Source organism: Emydura macquarii, unplaced genomic scaffold (assembly GCF_026122565.2).
Source record: "Emydura macquarii macquarii isolate MOO-44397 ecotype Brisbane River unplaced genomic scaffold, CSIRO-AGI_Emac_v2 contig_3128, whole genome shotgun sequence".
Classification (NCBI taxonomy): domain Eukaryota; kingdom Metazoa; phylum Chordata; order Testudines; family Chelidae; genus Emydura; species Emydura macquarii.
In genome coordinates this window covers 6147727-6174572 of record NW_027133265.1, presented here as the reverse complement: position 1 = coordinate 6174572, position 26846 = coordinate 6147727, and the positions used below count along the sequence as shown (strand labels likewise).

Below are 26846 nucleotides of genomic sequence, written 5' to 3'. Positions count from 1 at the left end.
ATCCTTAGATATGTAAACAGAATAATATCAGGTATGAGTAGGGAAGTTATATTATCTTTGTATGTGGCACCGGGGAAGATGAATGCAAAATGTAGAAACAATCTTCCTGATAGTTTCACCAAGTGTCAATGTGAAGCAGGGGGAAATCAATCATCCTTTTTAATTAACCAACTATGATGATAAAGGTAGCTGTGGAAGGACATGTGAATTTCCACAATGTGCTTTAGTATTGTGTTACGTCTTACTACTTTCTCAATGAGGTTTGAGTAGTATGCCATACAACAGAAACTTAGGATGAATGCACCCTGGAAGTTTGCATCTTCATTTCATTTTTACTATCTGAGAAAGTGGCAAAAAGACCTTCTTGTCAAACCTTCCTGACTTGCTGGATGGGCTATTCAGCAAGTGGAACACAATTGTTTGCAATTTTCTTTTCACATGTAAAATTATTAGCATTAAGCACAAATGCATTTTTTCCCCATGTAGAAACTTGTAGCCATTACCAAGTCATTTTTCATATCTTCTAATATTTTTTTTCTGTTTCTTCACTGGCAGCACTTGTGCACCTAGAAATTTAAATCAGTCTGGAGGAACATATCCAGGCTTCATTCTTTAAATTGTTCTTTGTGTGCTACATGGAGGGCAAAACTGTCACTATAAAAAGAAGGTTTCAACTTATTAAATTCCAGTCTTTGTCTTTCAGTTGCTTTTAAAGCATATTCATAGATTAATATTTGCCCTTTTTAAAAAATGTTGATGATTAACAGACTGCTCTTGAATGAAGCAGATGTTGAAGTGCTGCTACAAAGCTTGATACAGAGATTTAAATTATCCTTGTGGCTGTATTCTGATGTCATTGAAAAATGTTTCATTTCCCGAATCATCAGATTCAGTGTTATTTCCTTCTATATCAATAGACTGCAGCATCCAACCTGTGGCACTGGGAGTTACTTGGCCCTTGGGGTACTAAATTATAGCCATTGAGGGCAATTAAGTTGAGAAGAAAATCTGTATTTCATTATAAATGGAAAATATGTTCCCTGAGCTGCACCCTGTAATTTTAAAACTGAAGTGTGTGAATCAGCCCCATCATTATGGGGAAGAGATAAAGGGCATGGTTCTCCTTTGCTTTCCCTGCAGTTCCAGGAGCATCTTGGTGTGATCCAGGAGTGACCTCTCTAATATCCAGCAGCAGTGTATTCCACCCACTAGCCTTATCTCTCTCTCCAATCACCAATGATTCTGCCCGTTTCTCTTCCCTATCTACACGATGCTGTAATTTATTGAGTGTTTCCCACTGGCTTTACAGACATAACAGGAACCTCTCTATGCTCATCACAATCCTTTTAACAACTCAGATTTAAATTAGCTCCCAATGTTTCTAGTATCAAAAGACTTCCAACTATCTGCAATGATCATGGTAATAGTTCAGTGATGCAAAATTTCAAAATTTGAAAGAAAAAAAATCTAATTTCTCTCAGGTTTTATCTATTAGAGAAGAAGAAGAATGCATATTTTATCTAAAATATAACCCAATATGTTTCTAATTAAAAATATGAAAGGTAAAAATGCCTATGATTCTGAATTTTCTGTGAATTACCCCTAACTTTAATTTAATTTGAAAGGTACACTTAGGTTCTCTCTCAGACCCAAAATTTAGATTAACATTTTCCATTTTAAACAACACACAGGAAAAAAACAGAGGAAAGTTGCATGTTGGTAACAGCAAAATTTCTGACCTCCTGGTATGTAAATCCTTGAAACTTATTCTGTTAATTCTTCTACCATTATGCAACATGCAATTTCACCAAATACCACCAAAGCAGAAAGCAAAGATGGGAAAGAAAAAAGGTACAAGGAAAATCAGCAAAAGATGATAAAAATACTTTAATAGGTTGTTTAATTTCTTTCAGCCAACAATAAATGAGTGGAATTCCCACCATGGAACTCTCTAAAATGCTAAAGTACAAACAAATCAAGGGGGTCTAAGTCTCATTTTTAATCACTAGAATTTCTTATTATAGTTTTCAAATTAATCCTATGAGTCTGTGCAGAGATTGAGCATGTCTTGAAACCTATGAATTAATTCACACACAAAAGGCTGTATCTACCTATGTATTTCTTTCACACTTGGATAGCTCAAATATGGCTAAATGAATTCTCTTTAAACTTTTCAGAGAAATTCTCCTCAAAGCTAAACGCAAATGTGGTAAGTTTCAGTTCAAATGGCAAAGTCTACAGAAGGTTGTAAGTGCCTGAAAGCAGATGTTTAAAATGAACTGACCAGCTGAGCTTTAGTTATGATGCTGTAAGAGCAGCTGCAAAGAACCTTGAATGTAGTGTTCTATGAACCATATATTCCGAGTTATCTGAATAGCACGGGGGACACGGATTTTATTCAGGTAATCAGGAGTCTGGCTAATCAAGAGGGCAGGAATCATTCAGCAGCGGGATGGGCTCCCCCTCAGCCAGGATCTCATCCTCCTTTTTGCAGGCCTGGCCAGGGGTCTTTGCTTTGCTCACTCATTCCTCCAACAGCTGGGCTGCAGAGGGTTCCCTGAGCCGCCATGCCAATTGCCACAGCAGGGATCTCTGCTCTATTATCCAAATCTCCGAATCCCTTCCTTGTCTGCCAGCGTAAGATAAGTGGGGGACAAAGAAAGGGCTAGGATAATGTTGAGGCTCGGGTAGGAGGGTTTCGGATAAATGGGAGTATACTGCATTCCATGCAGAGAGGACTGATTTTTAAAAGGAGCAAACCATATCTTCCCACAAACATACCCCTGGGAGGGTGAGAAGAGATCCAAGAAACACTGCAAGGACCAGGATGCAAAATTTCTGACATCATTCCCTTGTGGGAAGGGATTAAGGGACCCAATGAGGAGGAAGAAGCTGCAGACTTCCAAACCTGTGGATCTCTAGGGAAAGGACCCTGTTCAGAGAAAAAGTCTCTGAGTTGCTGCTTTCCCTCTGGAGAAGCAGGGATGTCATTGGTCGTAACCCCCAGAGCAGCAGTTTTCAAACAGCATTACCTCCCGATTGGATTTCATCAAATCAAAATCTGCAAAGGATAGTATCACTGAGACTGACTCCACCTCAGTTGTAAAATCTATGGACTCCTGACCTTGTGGAGCTCCAGGAGAGGAACTCAGATTGGGTCAGAGGAAGGGAGAAAAGATGAGAGAGGAGGGGTGAAGGAAGACTGATGATAGTGTTGATATAGAACCTTCTTCCAGGAGAAGTACTCCAGGGAACATGAGCAGGAGCAGAATAGTGACTGAGCGGCACTGAGGGGTTTTTTTCCTTGATTTTTTACCTCACTTCTTATAAAAGGGACTGACATAAAACTACTCCTGATCATAACTAAAATATCCAACTTACAGATCAAGCCTAAGCGTATTTAGCTATGGAGATCAGTAATTGGAGGGTAAAGGAACTTACTTCATGGCAAAAGACAGATTCTAATATTGTTTGGGGAGGCAAAGGCATCAATGAGAGGACTTGAGAGCAAGATGGAGAAATAAATGGGGGAGGAGACAGGACTGTGAGGAAAATCATTAGTGAGAGGGGAAGGACAATTTAAAAACAAGTGACATGAATACTGTATTCCATATTACTTATTGTTGAGTTTTAAGTGCCTGAGCCTATAGACATTATACACAAAGTAATGGGAGTTTTTTCTGCAAAGAGATTGCAGGATCAGGCTATAGAGAGTGTGCTATCAATACCACTAAGCTAGTATGAAAGAAAGTGGTTAAAATATTAAGTAATTTATTTTTGCTCTAAATTCCCTTTTGGCTCCTCCAGATATTAAGGATATTTATCAAATCTACACAGTGTCTCAAATGATTGCACCTCTAATAAACTGAAAAGAGATAAGGGAAAAACTACTAGAACTACTTAAAATACTATGAATTTTTCATATACAGAGATTTTTCAAAATGATTGTCCCTCTCCCTTCCTCCTCACCACAATTCCCCCCCCCCCCCCGCCCCCCACTGGATGTTTCTCAATAATTCGTTTTTTTAAATAAATCATGACCCCACACGTAATGCGTCAGTACTTTTGGATGTACAATTAGATGACTAAGCACAGTTAGAAAAGGTGAATATAGTAATAGCATACTTAAAAAGCTAACCAACCCCCAGCTCACCTAAGTGTTTTTTGTTCTCCTGCTTTACAACAAAGGGGTAATTGTCAGCTGTTGACAACACCTTTTATTGCAGCTTGCATGTCCATTTAGATACACATTTGCTTTTAAAATAATACATATATGGAATATAAACATCTTTACCCACGACTTTTACAGCAATATCAGGAGAAGCCAATAGCTTCCTGCATAGTGTCTGAGAGGGAAAAGTGTTTTTTCTGTCTCATGCTATTTAATTATTCAGACTTCTTTGGTAAATCATACAAGATTGAATAAAAAAAATAAGACCATACCTTCTCATTGTCTTTTGTGCAGAACACCTGTAGATCAATGGCAGATCATGGCCCTAATTATGTTAGCTAACCCTTTAAATGTCTTGGGTTCTATATTTATTCTTACATTTTCACTATCCCCTCAACCATCTATTCTTTACATATAGTAGACAATCCATGGAAAAATGTGAGACTGTGATGCTCCATAGTATTAACTATACTGCAAAAACCTGACACTACTGTGTACAGAAACATCTTTGATCAAATAAAAATTTAGGAATCAAACTTCAGTCTTCTTGCCCTAGCCTTTATCCAAGCCATAATGCTTTACAAAGGCTCATTATAACCTCTTTGATGTTCTCACACAATGACATTCAAAAAAGAAAACTATCTTTTATCACATGTAATAAATTAAAAAGCCATAGCACTTGGTAATTTCTAGCAATGAGTGAGTTCAGACAACATTTACAGCTCACTATACCCTCTTCTTTCTCAATCTTTCCCCCCTTTTAACTTCTGGGGAGTCTTCTGGGGAGCGGGGCCCAGTGATATGTACCCCATCTAGACTGTGGCTGACTGCCTCCATTCCCCTCCCCTCCTCAACCTTCTGTCTTCAAGGAGATTGAGAAGTAACCTTGCTGCCCCGCAATTCCTGGAATGTATAGAGAGGCCTGTGAGCTCTCCTTCAAAACCGTAGCAGGATCTTGCTCTGCTTCCTTAGCCTTTAAACTCAGGGGTGAGGAGCAACTCAGCCCAAAGACTAGTAGAGCAGCAGGACCAGGAACAACTGCAGGACATGGAGATGGGACTGGGCCCTAAAGGGTCTGAGCAGGAATAATCTGAAACACAGATACATAGTGGCAGGGCGAAAATGGAAAGTTGTCAATTCTAAAATAGAGGGGATATTAGGCATGAGTTTGCATTTGCAGTGTGATATGGTAGTGAAAAAGGCCAATGTATATTTCGGCCACATACACTGAGGAAGTCAATGCCCAAAGCTATCTGGTTAAAGACCCTCCCCTCCCCCTCCCCTATATATATCTCTCTCTCTCTCTCTCTCTCTCTCTCTCTATATATATATATATATATATATATATATATATATATATATATATATATATATATTGTATATAAAAGAAAATAGGGTTTTTAGTGTTTTGATGATTTGTTCTGTTATGTGTGGGTAAGGGTAAAGTGAGGCAGTTTTCTAAACCTTATTTTCCACAGACTTTGACCTTATTCTTCCCACTGTGGTCCATGGAACAAAACTGATTTACAACAGCTGAGCATCTGGCCTTGTATCTCAAAGCCCTCCCCACCAACAATTTTAAAATCAAGTAAATATATGACTGTAGCTTTTGCTGTATAAATCCCCTGTTGACTATGGGCCAGATTGTGCCATTAATTTTTAAGCAAAAATTCTCATCAGAAGCAATGGGAATTTCTGCTTAAAAATTAATGTCTTGATCTGGCCCTATATTATTAATCATATCCTACACAGAAACCCTGTAAACTAATCAAATTCTGTTTTTAAAGTAAAATAAATATCTCAAACTGTTTGACACACGTTGTATGAAGCCTCTTAAAAAACCAAACTGGAACAATGAATGAATCCTATACTTAACACTACAGACACCAAGGCAGCAAAGTCACCATGGTAGTTTGGGTGCTAAATATCATATTGATACTTGATAACTGCTCCTCTGCTGGGCCTCCATAAACCAAAAGTCCCCTAGGTTAATAATTACAGAACAACAGTATAAGATTACTCCAGCATCTCTTTGGAGGTTCCCTCAACTACAGATCTAAATTATAGAACTTGAATGCAGGACCTCAAAAGAAGCAGTCAGTGTACTACTAGCCCCCAGCAACATACCATCTGACATCTAAGGTGCCCTCATCGGACTAACCTAAACTAGAGGTCACCTAGTACAACCAGAATTCATCATCTAGTAGAATAGCATCGTTTCCTGTCTCCTAAAAAACTTTAATTAAACATGAACAGACCATAAAAAGTCTGGCTTGTTAGGGGGAATAAATGGGTCTCGGCAGCAAAGAATGAACAAGATATAGCAGACAACCTTTCTCCAACTCAGCAGAACGCCATTTTAGATGACTAAATTGTTTTTTGAAAGATTATGAGATTCAACTATAAGCACATTTACTTCCAGCACAGCTATTTTAGAAATTTTTATAGGCATTAATCAGACAAAACCTCCGTGCCACAGAACACAACCGAAATTTACTAGTATTGGTTTCTTCCTCAGGTATAAAAAATAATTTCAAAGACCTCTTTGTTAATTACGTCCCATAATGGAGAAATGAAACAATATACCTCATGGATTTTTATTTCCTGATTTAAATTGATTTGTTTAAATTTGACATGGACCACTTTCAGCCAAATAATAAGGTTTTTCAAGAGGACTCTCAAAACACAATGGAGTGAATTCTGCACCCTGTGACACTGGTGTACTAAATTTGGATTAAAGCCGTGTAAATCCCTTAAAATAATGCAATTACTCTGGAATTACACTGGTGTCAATGAGATCAGAATGTTGTCCACTACCACGTGTGGTTTTTATTTCATTATCTTAAAACATAACAGCTCCATATGATGGACTGAAAAACTATGCTGAATAGGTTTACACAACATACTGTAACAGTTCCAAAGATGTTTATAATCTATCAATACATACTTAATTGCCTAAATATTAATTCACACAGTTTCAACTGCAGTTTGGTCCTTCTAATTAATAATACAACTGAGAAATATTTAAAAAATTTATAGATGTGGTTATTTTTGTTTATTTTTTAATATCATTTTTTATTCATAGCTGCCATATAGGCTTTAAAACTAATTTGTATTTTTCAAATATACCAAACCAATATTATTATTAGAAAGATCAAAGTTACAGAAATAAAGCTACCATTTTAGCAAATAAACAATATAAAACTAGTTCTTCTCTTAAGAAATGCTTTTGGGATAAACAGTATTCCTCTCACCCAAAGTTATTAAAATTATGTTAACCACGAAGTAAGAGTTACAAAAAATGTAATTAAAGTCATAATTAAGAGTGAAGCCTCTTTGCATGTTTCACTACACTAAATCAAGGTTCAGAAATGCTTAATACCCCTTACACTTAAGAAAACAAAAATTAGCACAGATAACAGGAAAGCAGAGGTTCTGCAACTCATGTTACAAACCCAATTAAAGAGTGAGGGGTGTGTGTGTGTGGGGAAGGTGGATTAATGTGTTTGCCTTTCCCCTCCCCCAACCCAATGTTATAATGAGAATTCAGAGCTATATAAGCAATTAACAAATCAATGAAATTCACCCTGTTACAAATTCTTCAGGAATACAGATAGGCTTGAGAAAACGGATTCCTCCCTGAGCACCCAAGCTAATATGTAATATTTAAATCATTAAGTTTCTACTTCTGTCAAAAGATCCATAAACTGTATCACATATACTGTATATTAATTTCTACTAAGGTTTTGATGGGGTTATGGTTCTTCCATCTTTATGTAGTGTTCACTCTTTATGAAGCTCTATAAAATTTCAAAATCAAAGACTCATGAATTACAAATGAATAATCTCCATTGTCAAAAATCTACTGAAAAACAAGATAATGGTTAGCTATGAGTTATCAAGAAAATTATACAGGCATTATATATATGCAGTAACACACACAGATTTATGTCATCTTTCACAAATGAGCTTTCTGCAATTTACTGTTATTGCATCTTTTTTGTCTATTAACACAGCACTGGCAATAAAAACAAATTATGCCTAGAATTACACACACACACATTTAGGCAGCTCACTACGAAGCCAGCAATTGCAGCCAACTTCGGAACAGAAAATCTGAACTGAACACTGACCCAACGAATCTATCAAGCATCTCAAACTATGTTAATCAGTTTACCGCTCAAATGAGCAATATCTGAAGAGGAAGGGGACAGAGAGGAGAGAAGCAACAAATACTTACAGCATACCATACATTCCCATCTCTCTTCCACAATGCCTTTCTGAAGGTTGTTAAGTGTTAGCTCTTGAGAAGAGAAATCTGACTTGCCTTTGTCACACTAAAAGCTGTCATTTGCCTTGCAGGCAGCTGCACAGGATCTTTAAACTAATGGACCACAGCTCTGAAAACATAGTTAGAGACAAAGGCTACTACATTTCAATTGGGGTGAGTGTGTTGGAAGGAGGAGGAGTATTTTTTTTTTTGGTTTTTGTTTTAAGTTTCTTACCTTTTTTATTGCAGCGAACAGGATTTTAATGCCAAGCACGTCAGATACAACCACCCAACTCAATACCCTGCCTGGTCCTGTTCCCCTTTAGATGTACAGATGATGCAAACTGCTCTTGGATCCAGCCATGTACTTGCACTTCAACGACTTGTGCTGAATACTCCTGAGAATGGTAGCTCATTCATTTTGTATCAAGTTGAACCAAATCATGTCAGCTCCCAGTCTCCTCATCAGGACGCCCTCATTCTCTCTTCACTCACCGTGCACAGCTATGCTGATTGGAGAATGAGTGGGTGCTGTCTCCTGAACTGCATGGCTCAGCCAGGGGTGTGTCTTTTTCTCACTGTTATCACTGATTTTAACCATTTTTGTGTTCAGTACGTTTTGGGCTGTGAAAAAAAATCTTTCCACTTCACCTTTTTACAAATGTATTATTGTAGATTATTTTTCTGTCCTGTAAGCACAATTAACTCTAACCTACTGGAATAGAAGAAATATTTTTGGAAAGTTTAAAACATGTAAAGGTTTTTCTTTCTTGTTTGTTGTTGTGCATTAACCAAAACAATTTAAACAGGTTGCAACATAGAAAATTAAATCTTTTGCCATGATCTCTCTTTTTAAAAGGCAGTGAAAAAGCCAAATCATAGTATGCAGAATTAGGCACAACTGCATTTACTTCAATGATATTACACCTGCTTATGCTAGCAGTGAAATGAATCCCTGAGATGCAAAAATATATACTCCAAATAATTTGATTCTCCAAAATATGAATGAATGCACAGTACTGTACATCTAATGTAAAGTGTGTCTTTGCTCTAAAGTGACTGTAAAAATGGCACTCTGGGGCACCAGGTTTATTGTCTTTCAGTGAGCTCCCTATCAAATTTGCTCGGATAAAGTAAAAAGATATTTTATGTAACTGTCAGCCATGCAATCTCAGTCAGGCTCTGAGAGTCTAGATAGAGTCTTTTCTTCATAAACATCACTATCAAATTTGGCAGACCAAGTTAAGTCTCAATGACACCTGTGCATTCCCTTTACATTCAACAGATTTTCAAAGGAGTAACAGGTTGGAACTTAATAAATAATTCTGTTACTGATGCACAAGATGAAACAGATCTAGCTTCCTTTTTCTTAGGTGTATTGGATCTGTAGAGTTACCAGGAGTAAGTCACTAAAATAAATTTGCCAGCAAAGTAAGCAGATATGACTGTTGAAAGTATTGATGCACACAGAAAGCCAATCTACTGAGAAATGAGATGTCATTTTTAGACATTTTCAAAGCAGAACTGCAATTGAATGGATTTGTTAATTCTATAAGATCACATACTGCACTTGTTACCGAATTCCAATTGGCCTTCAAAGTAACTTGCTGAAGCTGCATGTGAAGGCAAAAATAATTTGATACTACTGAGGGTTTCCCTCTCTGCTGCTCTTCTACTGTTGGTATAATATTGTTTCCTTTTCAGCAACCAACCCCCTTCTCATGCAGCTTGTATTTCCCTCCCATTTAATAAATGACATCAGGATGGTTTTGTGTCCCCTCCCCACCTGTTTACAACACCGAGGCCATGATGACCCTCAGGGTATGTCTTACTGACGGCAAAGTCTTTCTGGATCGATTGAGCAGTCAGTGTAGACTCACTCAATCAATCATGAAGTCGACGCTGGTAATCCACCTCCTCAAGTGGCGCAGTACAGTGAAGATGGCACGCAGAAGAGAAGCACAGCGGTCAGTAACTCCCGTCGACTGTCACCGAATTTTCAGGTAAATGTAGACCAGGCTTAGCTAAGAACCTCTGCTCTAAATGATTATCTCATCATGTGAAATCTGACTGCTCACGAATACTTCCCACAATTTTGTTGCAAATCAAAGAGTATCCATAATTGTGTTTTGTTTTTTTTTAAACAAACACCTCACTTTTATTCAAAGTGCAGAATTTAAAATCCAGTCTTAAAACTTTACATATTTTAAACACGTGCAGGAAGAGAGAAACTACTCCACCTATTCAAAACAAATAAATTGATTCCTTCTAAGATCAAGTTCAGAGGGCTAGCTCAAACTTAGTCTCAAATTAAAAATAAATCCCCCAAGATAACCTAAATGAAAATTAAGTCATCACATTTGTCATGCTCTTAAATAGCTTAGAAAATTAATTTTATTTCATTCTAGCTCACATTTAAGATGGATAATAACTCTTCCTTAAAATTACTTTTTGTATGCTCAACAGCTACAAACCAGTTTCATTTTGTTTGATTAGACTACCCTACCGTAAGCATTACTCAGGGAACTGACACAATCTTATCAAAAGGATTTCCATACTGTTGACTCATTCAGGCTTTGTAGTGCCAAAGATACAAACTATGGGATTTGATGGGGGAAAAAGAGTGCCAATACCTAAAATGATTTGAGATTAATTTCTAATCCCATGTAGATTGGTATGTAGTACAGATAATTTCGCAAGCTTTTAATTCCTTACTCTCCAGCAAAGATCCAGTTATGGATGAATATTAGCATGTGGCTAGCCAAGGGTCAAAGAAATAATGATCTAAAGTCAGGCCTGCTTTCTTGATTCCCCCCTGCTGTAGTCTCTGTTTGTGCATTCTAGTTGCTGGCCCACAGAAAGGATAAGGGTCATACCTCTCTGTCAGCTAAGGGAAATCTCCTGCAGCTTCAGTGACAGAGGAAGCTTTTAAAACTGAAAAGCCAGAGTTTTGGTCCCAGCTAACCAAGTCTGTGCATGTGATTTGCTTAGTAATTAAAATTATGCCTGTTGTCTGCAGTATTGCCAATCCTCAACATTCAAAAATCATGAATTTGGCCCCCAAAATCATAAAACTGGCTTAAAAAACACGTTTTAAAAAAAGTAATACATTTTGGGTTCTTTTTAATTTGCCTCTGGCTTCTGAGACTTTACGATGCACTTGGTTCACTCTTTAAGGCTTTCCACTAGAAAAGGGCTAGAAAAGGGAAGTTATTTATCCTTTTTAACTAGAGTTCTTTGAGATGTGTGGTCCCTATCTATATTCCACAGTGGGCACACATGTTCCATGTGCCCGCAAATGTAGAATTCTTGAAAGTAGCATTGATTAGTTACAAAGGGTAAGCAACTTCCCTTTCTTCTTCTAGTGCTGGTCTCTAGGTGTATTCCACTGTGTGTGACTGACAAGCAGTACTCTAAGGGGAGTAGAGTTTGAGGATGCAAGTGGTATGACTGTTTGGAGAACCGTTATCCCAAAGCATGAATTAGGAGAAGAGCCTTAGACTAAGGTATAATTAATTTCTCGTGAATGCATGGCTGTAACTCCAAGTTACTGCTTGCAAATATGAAGTGATGCCACAAAGGTTGCCCATGCTCTTGTAGAATGAGCCCTTATTACATGAGGGGGAGGCAGATGTGCCAACTGATAAAGTAGGATACATCAGAAATCCACTTCGAGGTTCTCTGGGAGAAAATAGCTTCTCCTCAGACTCATTCCACTAGGGCAACAAACAATCTAGTTCTGATTGGTTTCATTCTCTGATGGCAAGGGAATGAAGACTTTTCTCTTCGTTGCAAGCATGGGGCGTCAGAAATAACACTGGTAAGTGAATAGATTGATTCATGTGAAATTCTGAAACTACTCTGAGGATGAATTCCTGTGCAGTTGTAGCAAAACTTGGTCTTTATGGAATATTATGTATGTGTGGGAGTGTGTCTGCCATTAGGATCCCCAATTCACTAACCCTTCAGGCTGAGGTGATGGCAATGAGGAAAGTTACCTTCACTGACAGATAAGACATTGAACATGTAGCTAATTGGTTTGAAGGGCGAATTAGTGAGTGTGGAAAGTACTAAACGAGCAAGGGGTAGACTTTGTTACTGGTGGAAAGATTCTGATTAAACCTTTTAGGGACCTAAACATTAGTTGGTGAGTAAAGACTGAATAGCCTTCTGTTGGTGGGTGACACACACTGATTGCCACCAGGTGAACCCATAGGGAGTTAATGGAAAGTCCATTGTGGATAAGGAGGTAATCCAAGATAATAAGAGTATCTGGTAACTCTGGGGATGTATGGTTATGCTGAGCTGAGACAGAGAAACGTTTCCATTTGACTAGATAACATTTTCTGGTGGAGTCTTTTCTGCTATTATTAAGAACAGCTTGCACAGCTTTAGAGAAAGAATGTTCTATGTTTGATGCCCATCCAAATACCAAGCTGGGAGATCAAAAGCATCTGAGTTGGGATGTCTGACCTTGCCATCATCATGCATCGAGAGATCCAGAACGGGCTGAATGTTGATGACATTTGTGGGAGATTTGGGAACCAAAACTGTCTAGGCCATTTGGACACGATGAGGATGACTTGTGATCCATCCTACTGAATTTTCCAAAGAACCCAGAGTTACAGCAGGATAGTAGGAAAGGCATAGTTCAGGTCATCTTTCCAAAGGAATTGGAGAGAATCACCTCTAAGGATAGGCCTTGAGTTCTCTTGGCACAGTAAATGTTGCATTTCCTGTTTGTCTGGAAGGTGAACAGATCCCAAGTACAGTTCCCCCACTGAGTGAAGATGTTGTTCACCACTGAATTGTTTAATGTTCACTTGTGGTTAATGGTCAAGTGCCCGCAGAATGTGGATGCTGGGTTCCTTGAAAGTGCACTGCCAACAGGGTGATATAGTTCCTGATACATCAGTTCCAGAAGGGGGAGGCAGATCTTGCTTATCCCTGCTTAGTTATGTAGAATACAGTTGTTGTATTGTCCAACATTATGAGGATAATATGTGACCATGAGGAATTTCAATTTGTGAATAAAAACACAGTCACTGGCAGTGGAAAATAGATCTCCAGACTCCTTTCTTTTTGGAGATGAGAAAATGTTTTGAATAGAATCCCTTTCTTTTCCTTTATGTTGAAGAAGTACCCACACTACAGCTCCACATCAAAGCAATGGAATCCTGAAGGATGATCTTGTGGTCCTGAAGAGGAATGGAAAAGGGGTTTTTGGAGGAAGTGGGGACAGAAACTTGATGGTATAGCTAGAATGGATGATATTCAGCACCCACTTGTCTATTGTTATTGCCCTCCAGTTGGGGGGGAAAAGTTCAAAGTGGCCACCAAACCAGACTTAGGGATCAGATGAGGATGGCATCAAATTGGTTTGCAACCCCCAAAAATCTTGTCAGAAGTACCTCTTGGCCAGGAGGGGATGGATTAATGTGGGAGATGCAATATATCATGGGTTTTGTTTTCTGTCACGTACTGGGCGGTTCATAAAGGCGTTGGTGGTAAAATGGTTGTGGTACAGACTTTGGTTTGTATGGTTGCTTTTAGTATTTCTTTTCAGAGCTGATGTGTATATATATTTAGGGAGCAAAGGGTTGCCTAAAGTCTTATAGTGTGTCCAAAGACTCATTGAAAAGACTGGTCTCATCAAAGGGCAAGTTCTCTACAGTGTTCTGTACTTCCCCAGGGAACGCAAAGAGGCTAGTCATTATTCCTAGCTCATCATGATGGCAATCACCATTGATCTCAACATAGTATCTGCTATGTCAACTGCAGATTGTAACAAAATTCTGGCCATTAGTTTATCTTAGTTGATAACACCCTGAAACTGAGACCCTGTCCTGCTGTGGTAGTTTGCCCTTGAAGTGAATAATTCAGAAAAATCAGATTTAGCTAACAGCATTTGATATTCTAAGTTGGAGGCTAGTAGACAAACACCTTCCTTCCCAGAAGGTCTAGCTGTTTGGCCTCCTGCTTGGTTGCAGTGGTTCTTGGGTGTTGCTACCTAGATTGTTCTGCATCAGCCTGAAAAACTAGGGAGTTAGGTGGGTAAATTAAAACTCAGCTCCCTTTGCCATGACAAAGTGACACTTTTCTGCCCTCCTGGGGACAGGGGCGCATGTTGATGGCATTTGCCATATGACCCTTGCCAGATCCAATATGGACTTGTTCACTGAAAATGCTATCTGATCTGTGGGTCACAGAATGTCCAGGAGCTCATATTGTGTGTCCTGGACTGCCTCTCCCACACTATCCTCCATAGCAGCTCTTTGATTTGCTTGTAGTCAAAGGGAGGAAATGGAGAAGTTGGGGGCAATGGCTTCTTTGAGAAATGAGGAAAATATTCCTTTGGCACTGGTGGAACTACTGAATCTGGCTTGTATTCTTCCTTTTCTAAGAGCTAAGGAGGAAGTTCTGGTTGTTTTCTTGGAGGGAGGAGTGGCATGACTCCCTATGAGATTGTACTTGATGTTGTGTGTATAGATCCCATGGGCCCCAGTAGGGCCAGTATGAGAGGTCAAAAGTGGGTCATGGGGGTCCCGAAGGCATGGGATACCACTTCTTTTGAGGAGGATTTCATGGAGTGGGTGAGATGATGGTGAGAGCAGGAAGATCGTGATCTTCTGTCTGGACTAATCTCCCTCGGTGGACGTCACCTGGACATTCCTCTGGTATACATGATTCCTCCGATGATGAGAAGGTCAACTGGCAGTGCATCAGTACCGCTGGTGGAAAGCTGTGTCTAGCAGATAAGATGGGGGATGGACTTCTTCTCCAAGAGCTCATGTCTCTTGATGGGGTTAAAATTTCCCTAATGAGGATTGGTCCCGACAGCAAGGGAGATTGCAGATCCAGAACAAAAATGTCCTCCAGAGTGATGTAAATCTCTGTTCTCTCCATCATGGGGTCTTTTCTGCGCAATTCATCAGAATAGATGAGGGGAGGCCTTGGATTGGTGGATCCTTATGGGGTTGTGGTGGTAATGCCCATAAATGAGGTTCCCATAGGGTGCTCTTCACTGGTATTGGTAAAAGGATCAAGTTCCACCTGGATGGTACCACAGATGGTGACATCACCTTGTTCCTGTAATCCATTTTATCACACTCTTGAGGCTTAGAACAGTCGAAGACTTTGGAGCCAAAGTTTTACCCAATTTAGATGGGGTCAAGGAGGGATCCGTTCTCTTTGGAGTGGATTCAGAAGGGGATCAGCTTTTGTGTTTATGAGAGCGTCTTCTGCAGTCATGATGGGACCTGACAAAAAGAGTCCTTGACTTCGCTGCTTCCAACTTCATCAGACCTCATGCTAGGAGGCATGCTCCTCAATTACCCTGGCCAACATACAGGGAGATCTCCCAGCCTGAGTCCAGGCCTCATTACTTTCTCCAGGAGGTGTTTCTTAAGCCAGAGTTCTTGCGCCTGCCAAGTCCAGATGGGATAGGAGCAACACATACTGCACTTAGCAGAGACATGAGCTTCTTCGAGGCAGTGCTGATGGTCATCACTGACTGAGAAAGAGCAGGGACAGAAGACAGTTTTTAAAGCCTGGTGTCCTGAGCATAATCTAAGTCCCATACCAGAGAGGCTAGGGGGTTCCATATATTACTAAATATAGTATAAAAACTACTTACACTAACTATACTAAGGTAAAACAACTGTTTAAAACTTTGCATGCAGTGTTGTTGTAGCCATGTTGGTTTCAGGATATTAGAGAGAAGGTGCGGGAGATAATGTCTTTTATTGGACTAACTTCTGTTGGTGAGAGAGAAGCTTTCGAACTTACATAGAGCTTTTCTTCAGTTTGTTTAAAACAGCTTGTTTAAAACTCTGAAATATTTACAGACTTGAAGACAAAAAGGAAAAGCTCTGGATTCTGGAAGATGATGATTCAGGCCATGCGTGGTAAGAAGGACCTGGAGAAGCAGTCGGTCCACACCACCCTTTGCATCCTCAATACAGAGCATGAGGAGAGCAAGGTCAAGAGTGCAGGCACAGACCAACGGACACTACTTGCAAGAATTCTTCGGTCTCGGACATATGAAAAGCACGTGTATCCACAGTGCAATAGAGATAAGGACCAGCACTTGAGGAAGAATTAGCCTTTTTTTTTTTTTAAATGAAAGCTAATATTTTCACACAGCCACCTGCCTTTTGGAGCTGGTACTTTAAGATACTCAATATCTTAAGACTCACAATAAAATCATTGAAGTTGGTAACATTCAGTGTCTGCAGCCCATGACTTTGTTACATACTCCTTCCTATGGTGCTTGCTATCCTTAACTGTCATGAACTAAACTAGCAAAGATGAAACATACCAAGTCAGACCACTCTATCTCCTTATTAAACTGTGACATTAACAGCCTGGCTGAAATACAGATCCCAAGCCTTGTAGACTGTCATAGCTAAGGTGAGCCGTAACAAACAAGTCCACAGCAGGTAGAGGGTGATATTCTCTGCTGCATTCCAACCTCTTTGTGGAGCACAAGGATGCCCAAACCAGCCAAATCTGGCCAGCTGAGAAAGCTTAAGAACTGGGGGAGCTCTCAGCTGGCACAGAGTCAGTATTCTCAATTGTGGTAAGCAATGTGTATTAGGGTATATCAGAGGTGTGAAGTGAAAACATTTTGCTCTAGCTATCCCCAGCTAGCGTGTGGCAATGGTCCCTCCAGGTTGCTGTGTTCTATGCTAGGGGCTTAGGCAGACAGACAATCAGAAAGTAAATACGTGGCACAACAAAATCTGGGCAAGAGTCTGCACACCAGACAATAATGGCTGTTCTAGCTGACCTGCTAGTTATGTTACTACTGGATAAGGAGGCCCCTTTTGACTAGATACAGTAAATCAACTTAGCAGAACATCAGAAAACTCAGAATAGCACCACATTTCCAAAAATGGGTCAGTAGGATATTCCTATCCAACGGTTAAAAAATTTCATAAACGGCTGCAAATCAAAAGGATTTACTCCATAAAGGAAGTTCAAAATATCATGTCACCCACAACTTTGCTCCTGGCAATGGAGTCTTTTCTTTGGCTCACACAAAAAACAATAAATAAATAAATAAATAAAAATAAAGTGTAGCACCATCAACAGATATGGCCATAAAGGCAAACCTCCTGCACTTGTGCAGAGTTCAGTAAAATCTTTAAATAGCATACATATTTTGACAAAAATTGAAGCTAGACTATGTGGGCAGGGGACCTGGAAGAATGCTGTAGTTTTATCTGTTTGAATGTTAGTTAAGTGGTGTTTTACATCTTTATGTTGCAAAGGACTCAGTTTTTTAGTAGATGGACACGGAGTTATTCTATAAAAATTATATTGCAACACAATATCATACTACATTTGAGCTGTGGGCCCAGACTTACAGGTTTTTTCTATATCTAAGAGAAAACACTTTCACAATATGTATCTCAGCACCTCATTAATGGAATTAAAGCATCATTTCCACTCTAAAGAAATCTACAATACTTTAAAATTATCAAGATGTTCTGATATCAAGAAACAATGGCTATCTTTTAAACACAAAGGTAGTCTAGAGCATAGTTTCTCAACCTGTGGTACGCTTACCTCTGGGGGTACGTGAGACACAGGCAGGGGGTACGTGGGCAAAAACTGAGTGAAGGGGAGGTGGGTGGCAGCTGCCAACTTCTTGGGAAGCTGGAAGACAGCAGCCCACTTCCCACTTGGTCCCAGCTGGGAGGCAGGCGGCAGCCACCACAGTCCTGGGAAGCCAGGCTGCAGCCACCCACTTCCTGCCAGGTCCCAGCTCCGAACTGGGAGGCAGGCAGCAGCACCTCGCTTCTGGGGGAAGTGGGTAGCAGCACCCCGCTTCCGGCCTGGACACAGCTCCTAGCTGGGAGGCAGGCGGCAGCCGCTGGCTTCTGGGGGAGCAGGCAGCAGCCCCCTGCTATCTGCAGGGTCCCAGCTCCCATGTGGGAGCCCGGTGGCAACCTCCTGAGTCTTGCAAGCTGGGCTCGCAGCTGGGTGGCAGCCACCCGTGACCCGGCTCCGAGCCGAGGGACAGCCACCAGAGCCCGAACTTGAAGATGGGCAGCAGCCACCTGCCCACATCCCTGGGTCCCAGCTGGTGCGGAAGCCTCCTCTGCCCCAGCTCAGATTGGGTGGCAGTCACCCACCTCCCGGACTGGCAGCCAGGCGGCAGCTGCCTGCAACTTGCCCAGGTGGCAGCTCCCCTCTCCGGCTCAAAGCCCAGTGCCCAGAAAACTTGTCAATTACACTGCTGTAGCTGAGCAGTGCAGTTGACAACTATGACAGCCCCAGATTTCACCAGTTACCCTCTCTCTCTCTCTCTCTCTCCTTCCCTGTCTCTCTCTCACCCCTTCCTCCTCTCAAATCTATGGCAAAAAATTTGGTGAGGCGCTTTATATTCCCCAGCATTGGCATGCCACTCAAAGCCTCCAAGTTTTAGTCAACATCACCTCTAGCCCAGGTACATACTTGAGTTGCGCATCCCTGGTATAAAGGTGGCAATCCTACCCACACTAGATCTGACATCTGTCATATCATGGCCTTATATACTCAGCCCTTCTTCCAACATATGGCTCACATTAGTCTGTAAATATAAAATCCCGTGGAATATTGAGTGTTGGGGTACTTACTAAAATCTTCAGAAGTTAGGGGTACTTGCCACTTAAAAGGTTGAGAAACACTGCTCTAGAGAGCAAAATAATTTTGTCTACTGATTTTCCCCGCCCCCGCTTGAATTTTTCCAATTAGAATATCAGTTCCTGGCTTTCTCCTTTTGTTGGAGGACCTGGCAAATCTTTGGAACACATGAACAGAGAGAGTGGTATCAGAGCATAAGACTGAAACCTGAGCAGCAGTCTCACTGTCAGGGAGGAGCGACAGAGACTTTTGAAGTCTAAGGCTACGTCTACATGAAAAGCTAGGGTGTGATTCCCCTGCTCACATACACATACTTTGCGCTAGCTCAATGCAATAGCATGGGATTTTTGCCGTTCAAGTTTCAGTATTGAGCTGTCATGTCACTGTTCATGTCCTCCAAAGACTTGTCAAACTCTTCCAGCAAAGAGAGAGAAATCAACACATGAGATCTCTCATCAAAAAGCAAAGCAGTTTTTTTTAAACAAAATCCTTGAAGCTATCTGTACATTTTATAAAGATCTACGAGAGGGCATAAACAATTTTGAATTTTGCTTTGTCTAATTTTGTTTTGCTTTGCCTAATTATTCTTCCATTGCAAGTTGAGTAAAAGGAGATAATGAGATGGAATTATTTACTCTTCTAGTAAAAAAGACAAAAACGATTATTTTCCCTACAAAAATGATTTCCTTCACAGTTTCAGGTACTGCCTATTTGCTTCTCAGATGAGTTTTTAATAGACATGCTTGAAGGAATTTGATTAACTTCTTTAGACAAGGCAGAAAAGCACACACAAAAACTTCTCAATCAAAAGAGAAAGATGGGTAGTGTGGCAAAACTTTATACCACTTAGCAAATTGAACTAGCCTGGTTTCAACTCATGTAGAAAAGACCTTAGAAAAATACTGAATGCTGCTCCTAGAGTTATCCACAGCAAGATGCCTCTAGAAAAACATTAATCAATGTACCAGACACTACCTATGAATCAATAACAAATGTTCTACGGCAGAAGTGGCCACTTTAACAAGATGTATCTATCATAGGGCAGCCCTGCTTGGCCCACCCTCCAGCTGCAAGCTGCCACACGACAAGCACGTTGACCTGGACTTCCCTTTTAAGGGGACCCAATAATTTTAACTTCAGGCTTTCTTGTCTCAATACTACCCATCCTCAGGGCTGGTTTAGGACAACAACAATAGTCCAATAATCCATAATAAAAATCCCAAACGTATGGTACATTCATCCCAGGGCAAGCAGTTATTAAAATTCAAGACATCTTGTCCCTTGATGCCTCACATACTGGTGCCTTTGATCATACACAGACTATCAGTCCTCTCCTGTCCTTGTACCAGGACAGCCACCCCAGCCCTCCCCAGCAGGAATTCCCACAGCTTCTGTGTTGGGAACATCCTTGCCAGGGGCATTCCACACTACCCCTGGCCCCCATCACATTTTCCCAGGGTCCAGCTCTCTGAACCCAGAAATGTCAGCAGGTGAACTCCTCTGCTGCTCCCCTGTCTTCAGCCCTCTCTGGCTCATGAATGTCAGTCAGCAAACCCTCTTATTCTCCTGCCCTCAGCCTTCTCCCAGGAACCATTTCCTTCCGGGACCCCACCCATCCCCTGGTCTCTGCCCTTCCTGACTGAACCAGTCTGCTCTGACTCAGTGGGTCTCCCTTTCTCTTGGTCTCTCCCTTAATCTTTACAGCCTCATGTGCTGGTCTACCCTCTTAATTGGCTAAATGGGAGCACCTGCTCTGGCACAAAAGAGCTGGACCTACTTCATTTACTGGGACCAACCATCCTGTGACATACCTCTTGCTAAAAAAAGCAACCAACCATTTCCCCCCCCATCCCAAAAAAACCACCCTGCCTCTCACAAATAGGTTTTATTGGACTTGCAAGACCCTTCCTAGGCCACTTTCACCCCAAACCAATAACAGTCCCTAAAATATATTGCAGAAAACAATCTTTATAATAATTCAGGGCCCCACCCAAAATATGGACCCCCAACTTTCCCATATTGACCCAACAATACCTGAGAGGTACGAGGTGTGGAACATGCTATCAGAAGTCTTAAAAGAGCAACACTCCAGAAACTACAGAACCCAAACCAACAAAAAATAAAACCAAAACCAAATGAACGCAAATTCATTTTCAGATGAAAATGAATGTGCGTCAGTCCGTACTGCTTTGGATGGTTATGGAGTAGAACCTGTCATCAGCATGGAAGCATGTCCTTTGGAATGGTGGTTGAAGCATGAAGGGGCATACGAATGTTTAGCATATCTGGCCCGTAAATACCTTGCAACGCCAGCTACAACAGCATGCGAATGCCTGTTCTCACTTAGAGGTGACACTGTAAACAAGAAGCGGCCAGCATTATCTCCCGTTAATGTAAACAAACTTGTTTGTCTTAGCGATTAGGTGAACAAAAAGTAGGACTGAGTGGACTTATAGGCTCTAAAGATTTACATTGTTTTGTATTTGAGTGCTGTTATGTAACACCAAAAAAACAATCTACATTTGTAAATGGCACTTTCACAATAAAAAGATTGCACTACAATACTTGTATGAAGTGAATTGAAAAATACTATTCCTTTTGTTTCTTTTTTACAGTGTAAATATTTGTAATAAAAATAATATACAGTGAGCACTGCACTTTGTATTCTGTCTTGTAATTGAAATCAATATATTTGAAAATATAGAAATATCCACAATATTTATAATACATTTAAATTGGTATTCTATTGTTTAACAGTGCACTTAAAACTGCAATTAAATCACGATTAATTTTTTTTAATTGAGTGAACTCAGAACAAATTAATTGCTTGAGTTTACTGCGATCAATTTTTTCTTTTTTTACTGTTTTTTGGTTTTGTACTAACTAAATTCTTAATACATTTGAATTTTAATGCTGAGAAATTAAAACTAGTATGCTCAAATTAGTGTTTAAGTATATGTACATGTATCTGCACTCAAAGAGACTTCAGTGGTGGATTTACCTCCCTGACAGAGGGCAAATTAATACCACCAAGGAACAAAGGTCATTTTTCCTGGCAGAGCTGACACTGGGAAACATGCCAACACATTATCCTCAGGATTGTAGTCTGAAGTTAGAAAATGTAAGTATTTTTTAAAAATACAGAAGTAGAGAGTACAGCATGCACTATCCATCATTTACATACAAATGCATAAATATTTGAATCATAATCAGCTGGTAACAGCTGTGAAAAGGAATCCTGAGGCATATATGATATTTAAATAATTGAACTGATTTAGTTGATAATAGGAGCATCCTCATACATTTAGGGTCACATTCTGCTCTTTTACACTACTGCAGCCCAATGTAGCTATGACCCAGTCCAGGAGGCAAGTGCGGGGAGAATCTCACTCAGACTGTATAGCACTTTTTGTCCTAAAGGATCTAAGGTGTTTTACAAACTCTTAGGTCTGAGATTGATTCCATTGATTTTGATGGGGCTACTCACAGGTATAAATTTAAGCATGTGCACAATTGGGGCATATATAGAATCATAGAATATTAGAGTTGGAAGGGACCTCAGGAGGTCATCTAGTCCAACCCCCTGCTCAAAGCAGGACTAACCTCAGCTATATCATCCCAGCCAGGGCTTTGTCAAGCCTCAGCTTAAAAACCTCTAAAGATGGAGATTCCACCACCTCCCTAGGTAACCCATTCCAGTGCTTCACCACTCTCCTAGTGAAAAACTTTTTCCTAATATCCAACCTAGACCTCCTGCACTGCAACTTGAGACTATTGCTCCTTGTTCTGTCATCTACTACCATTGAGAACAGCCTAGCTCCATCCTCCCTGGAACCCCCTTTCAGGTACTTAAAGGCTGCTATCAAATCCCCCCTCATTCTTCTCTTTTGCAGACTAATCAAGCCCAGTTCCCTTAGCCTCTCCTCATAAGTCCTGTGCTCCAGCCCCCTAATCATTTTTGTTGCCCTCCACTGGACTCTCTCCAACTTGTCTACATCCTTTTTGTAGTGGGGGCCCAAAACTGGACACAATACTCTAAATGCGGCCTCACCAATGCCAAATAGAGGGGAATAATCACTTCCCGCATCCTGCTGGCAATGCTCCTCCTAATGCAGCCCAATATGCTATGAGCCTTCTTGACAACCAGGGCACACTGCTGACTCATATCCAGCTTTTTATCCACTGTTACCCCCAGGTCCTTTTCTGCAGAACTGCTGCCGAGCTCATTGGTCCCCCGTCTATAGCTGTGCATGGGATTCTTCCTTCCTAAGTGGAGGACTCTGCACTTTTCTTTGTTGAACCTCATTAGATTTCTTTTGGCCCAATCCTCCAGTTTGTTTAGGTCCTTCTGTATCCTATTCCTACCTTCCAGGGTATCTACCACTCCCCCCAGCTTAGTGTCATCCGCAAACTTGCTGAGGGTGCAATCTACCCCATCCTCCAGATCATTAATGAATAATTGAACAAAACCGGCCCCAGGACTGACCCCTGGGGCACTCCACTTGTGACCAGTTGCCAGCTAGACATGGAGCCATTGATCACTACTCGTTGAGCCCTATGCTCTAGCCAGTTCTCTATCCATTTTATAGTCCATTCATCCAACCCATACTTCTTTAACTTGCTAATAAGTATACTGTGAGAGACAGTATCAAAAGCTTTGCTAAAGTCAAGGTATATCACATCCACCGCCTTCCCTACATCCACAGAGCCAGTCATCTCTTCATAGAAAGCAATCAGGTTGGTCAGGCATGACTTTCCCTTGGTTGACTGTTCCCGTGTTGACTGTTCCTGATCACCTTCCTATCTTCCAAGTGCCTTAAAATGGATTTCTTAAGGACCTGCTCTATGATTTTTCCAGGGATTGAAGTGAGGCTGACTGGTCTGTAGTTCCCTGGATCCTCTTTCCTCCCTTTTTTGAAGATGGACACTATATTTGCTTTTTTTCCAGTCCTCAGGGACCTCCCCCCGTTGCCATGAGCTTTCAAAGATAATAGCCAATGGCTCTGAAATCACCTCAGCCAATTCCCTCAGCACCCTCGGGTGCATTGCATCCGGCCCCATGGACTTGTGTATGTCCAATCCTTCTAAATAGTCTTGGACCTGTTCCTTCAGCACTGCGGGATGTTCGCCTCCTTCCCATTCTGTGCCACCCAGTACAGTAGTCTGGGAGCTGATCTTGTCTGTGAAGACAGAGGCAAAAAAGACATTGAGTACCTCAGCTTTCTCCACATCCTCTGTCACTAGGTTGCCTCCTTCATTCTCTAGGGCCCACACTTTCCCTAATCTTCCTCTTGTTGGCAACATGCCTGTAGAAACCCTTCTTGTTCCCTTTCACGTCCTTTGCCAGCTGCAACTCCAATTGTGCTTTGGCCTTCCTGATTTCATTCCTGCATGTTCGAGCAGTCTTTTTATAATCCTCCCTAGTCATCTGACCAAGCTTCCACTTCTTGTATATCATGGGGGATTGCTTTAAATCACCAAGTGGAAAGCCTCAATGTAAATAATTGATTTCATTCAACCTCTCTATTTGTACTTCAGTTATTTTCTAAAGAAAGGTAGTCTCATTGGTTGATATAATCATTAAAACATGTTGATTTACAACTAAATAGAGCCTTTACGCTAGATTTGGTACATCATGTTGCTATCAGGGTGGGTACACTTTACCTATATACATTTATTTAAGCCATTATATAGCACAAGATTTTCAGATTCTTCTTAATTGTACATTTTTAGTACGTTAGAAAATGGTGAATGATATCATGCTTATTTACAAGATAATAAACTTTTTGCTCATGATTTGTGTCAAGCTGCATTCGGAGGGTAACTAGAATTTAATTAAACATACAAAACAGCATATACAATTTATTTTTATTAAACAAAACAAACCCTTAATACAATATATGACCTATTGTGCCATATTCAAAATGCTTGATCTCAAAAGTTAGATGTTTTTCCTGATTCTTTCTTTATGTAGAAAAGCGACCTTTAACTCAAAGATTTTGATAGGGGCTCATGGATTCAGCATATTTATTTTGTATTTAAATGCTTTGAGAGATTATAATAAATGTAGGCCTTAACATCTTTTGTATTAAATTCAAATTTAATTTTAAACAGGTTTATTTTTTTTTAAAAAAAAAACTTATAATTTAAATAAATCCAACGTTTAAAAAACGTCATCAATTTTTATCCACCATGGCATATATACAGAACACTTCCCCTATATATGGCATATATATATAGAACACTGAAATGCACCAGAGCTGCTGCATGCTGAACAGCAACACTATTCAACAGTTTAGGACTGGAAACGAAACCGCAAAGAGAATTCAGGAGGCAGAATATTTACTGGCTGCTTTTCCAGGGAAGATTGCAAAAGATTTTATTTCATGGTGCTGTGTTGTAGAGTCCTGCGCAGGACCAATATAGAGCCTTACAGCGGGACTCGGATCCCATGGGTCCCACAGGACCCGCTGCCGTAACAACTGGAGCAGGTGGGAGTGGGATTAAAGAATAGTCCCACGCAGGGCTCAGCTGTGTTGGCCACTCAGAATGATTACTTGTTCAGAAATTACTTGAATGGAAGCAGAATGGGCAGCCTTAGGAAGTAGCATTTCCCAGTGTTAAGGATGTAACAATACCTGATACACTGCAGGCCTTTGCTCACAACAAGCAATAACTATGATATATATGTGGTATCTATTATAAAAGTTTGACTTGTTAAAGTCTGTAACACAGCCATCTGTTTTGGCTATCACATGTACAAACACTGTTATCATGTGTCTTTAATAATGTGACTCTTCAGACACTAGGGTGCCTACAAATTTCTTAGCTTGGTGCTTCTTAAAATATTACTCTCTCTTTTAAGTGGCCTACCCCATAAATTATACATTTATATAATCTCACTCTCCATGTCAGGGTTTTTTTTTTAACCACTGCCTATCTCAGAACTGCCTGAATGTCTTCCACGTACAACAGATTGGTGGTACCGATGTCCCTGGTAGACTTCATACAAGGTGACTCTTTTGGGGTTTTAGTAAACAATGTATCATCTCTGTTTGGGGTGAGGCAGGAGAGAGGAACAGAGGATGGAAAAAAGGGAGCGGTAGATACTGTAAATGTCATAATTGTGCAAAAGCTTAATGAAATAGGAAAATTTTGCAGTATTCTATAAAGGTTGTCAGACTGGATTTGTCTAAAGCACACCGAAAATTCATTCCATAAGTATATCCCCCTCCACTGAAAATGCTTTGTCCCTGGTTCGCATGCACTTCTTTTTCAGCTCTGATCTTCACTGGAGAGGACAACTGTTTGTAGATGGAGATGCAGTCTCTACTGTAGCTAGGACCTGATCCATTAATTTCTTCAAAGATTAAGACTAAGACTAAGGGCTTCCTGGTAGTGGAAATGGCCTGGGACCCAGTAGAGAGAATGCAGTGTGGGCTTGACTGTGCTCCTGGCAGCCAAAGCTATAGAGGAAGAAGGCAGCCACATTTTGTACCACCTGGAGCATTTGCATTATTTTCACATTCAGCTCCAGAAGCAGTTAGTTACAGGAATCCAATATGGAGGTAAAAAATGTTGGATTATTATATAATAAGATACAAAAACTGAAAGTAAAAGGGTTGTATTTCAACAAAAAACAGGTGAGATGTTATTTACCTGAATTGCAGCCATTTTGACAAGGAGCTCACGCTATCATCAAGGGACCTGTGGGATAGCTGCTTAATTCTATGGGCTATACTACTTCAATGATGAAGCGTGTTTGAAGTTTAA

General features: G+C 40.4%; 1 protein-coding gene across 13 annotated transcripts in view; it reads right to left on the bottom strand.

The window, feature by feature from the left end:
- The window catches only part of APBB2 (amyloid beta precursor protein binding family B member 2), a 317656-nt gene that overhangs the window by 34239 nt on the left and 256571 nt on the right, over positions 1–26846 (bottom strand). Inside the window, exon 1 of one of the 13 annotated variants that reach the window (XM_067531228.1) lies at positions 8677–8876. The exons of the other annotated variants lie outside the window; for them this stretch is intronic. The gene's annotated coding sequence lies outside the window, so the exon portion shown is untranslated. Of the gene's footprint in view, positions 1–8676; positions 8877–26846 lie in introns of those variants that run through there. 13 annotated transcript variants of the gene reach the window in all.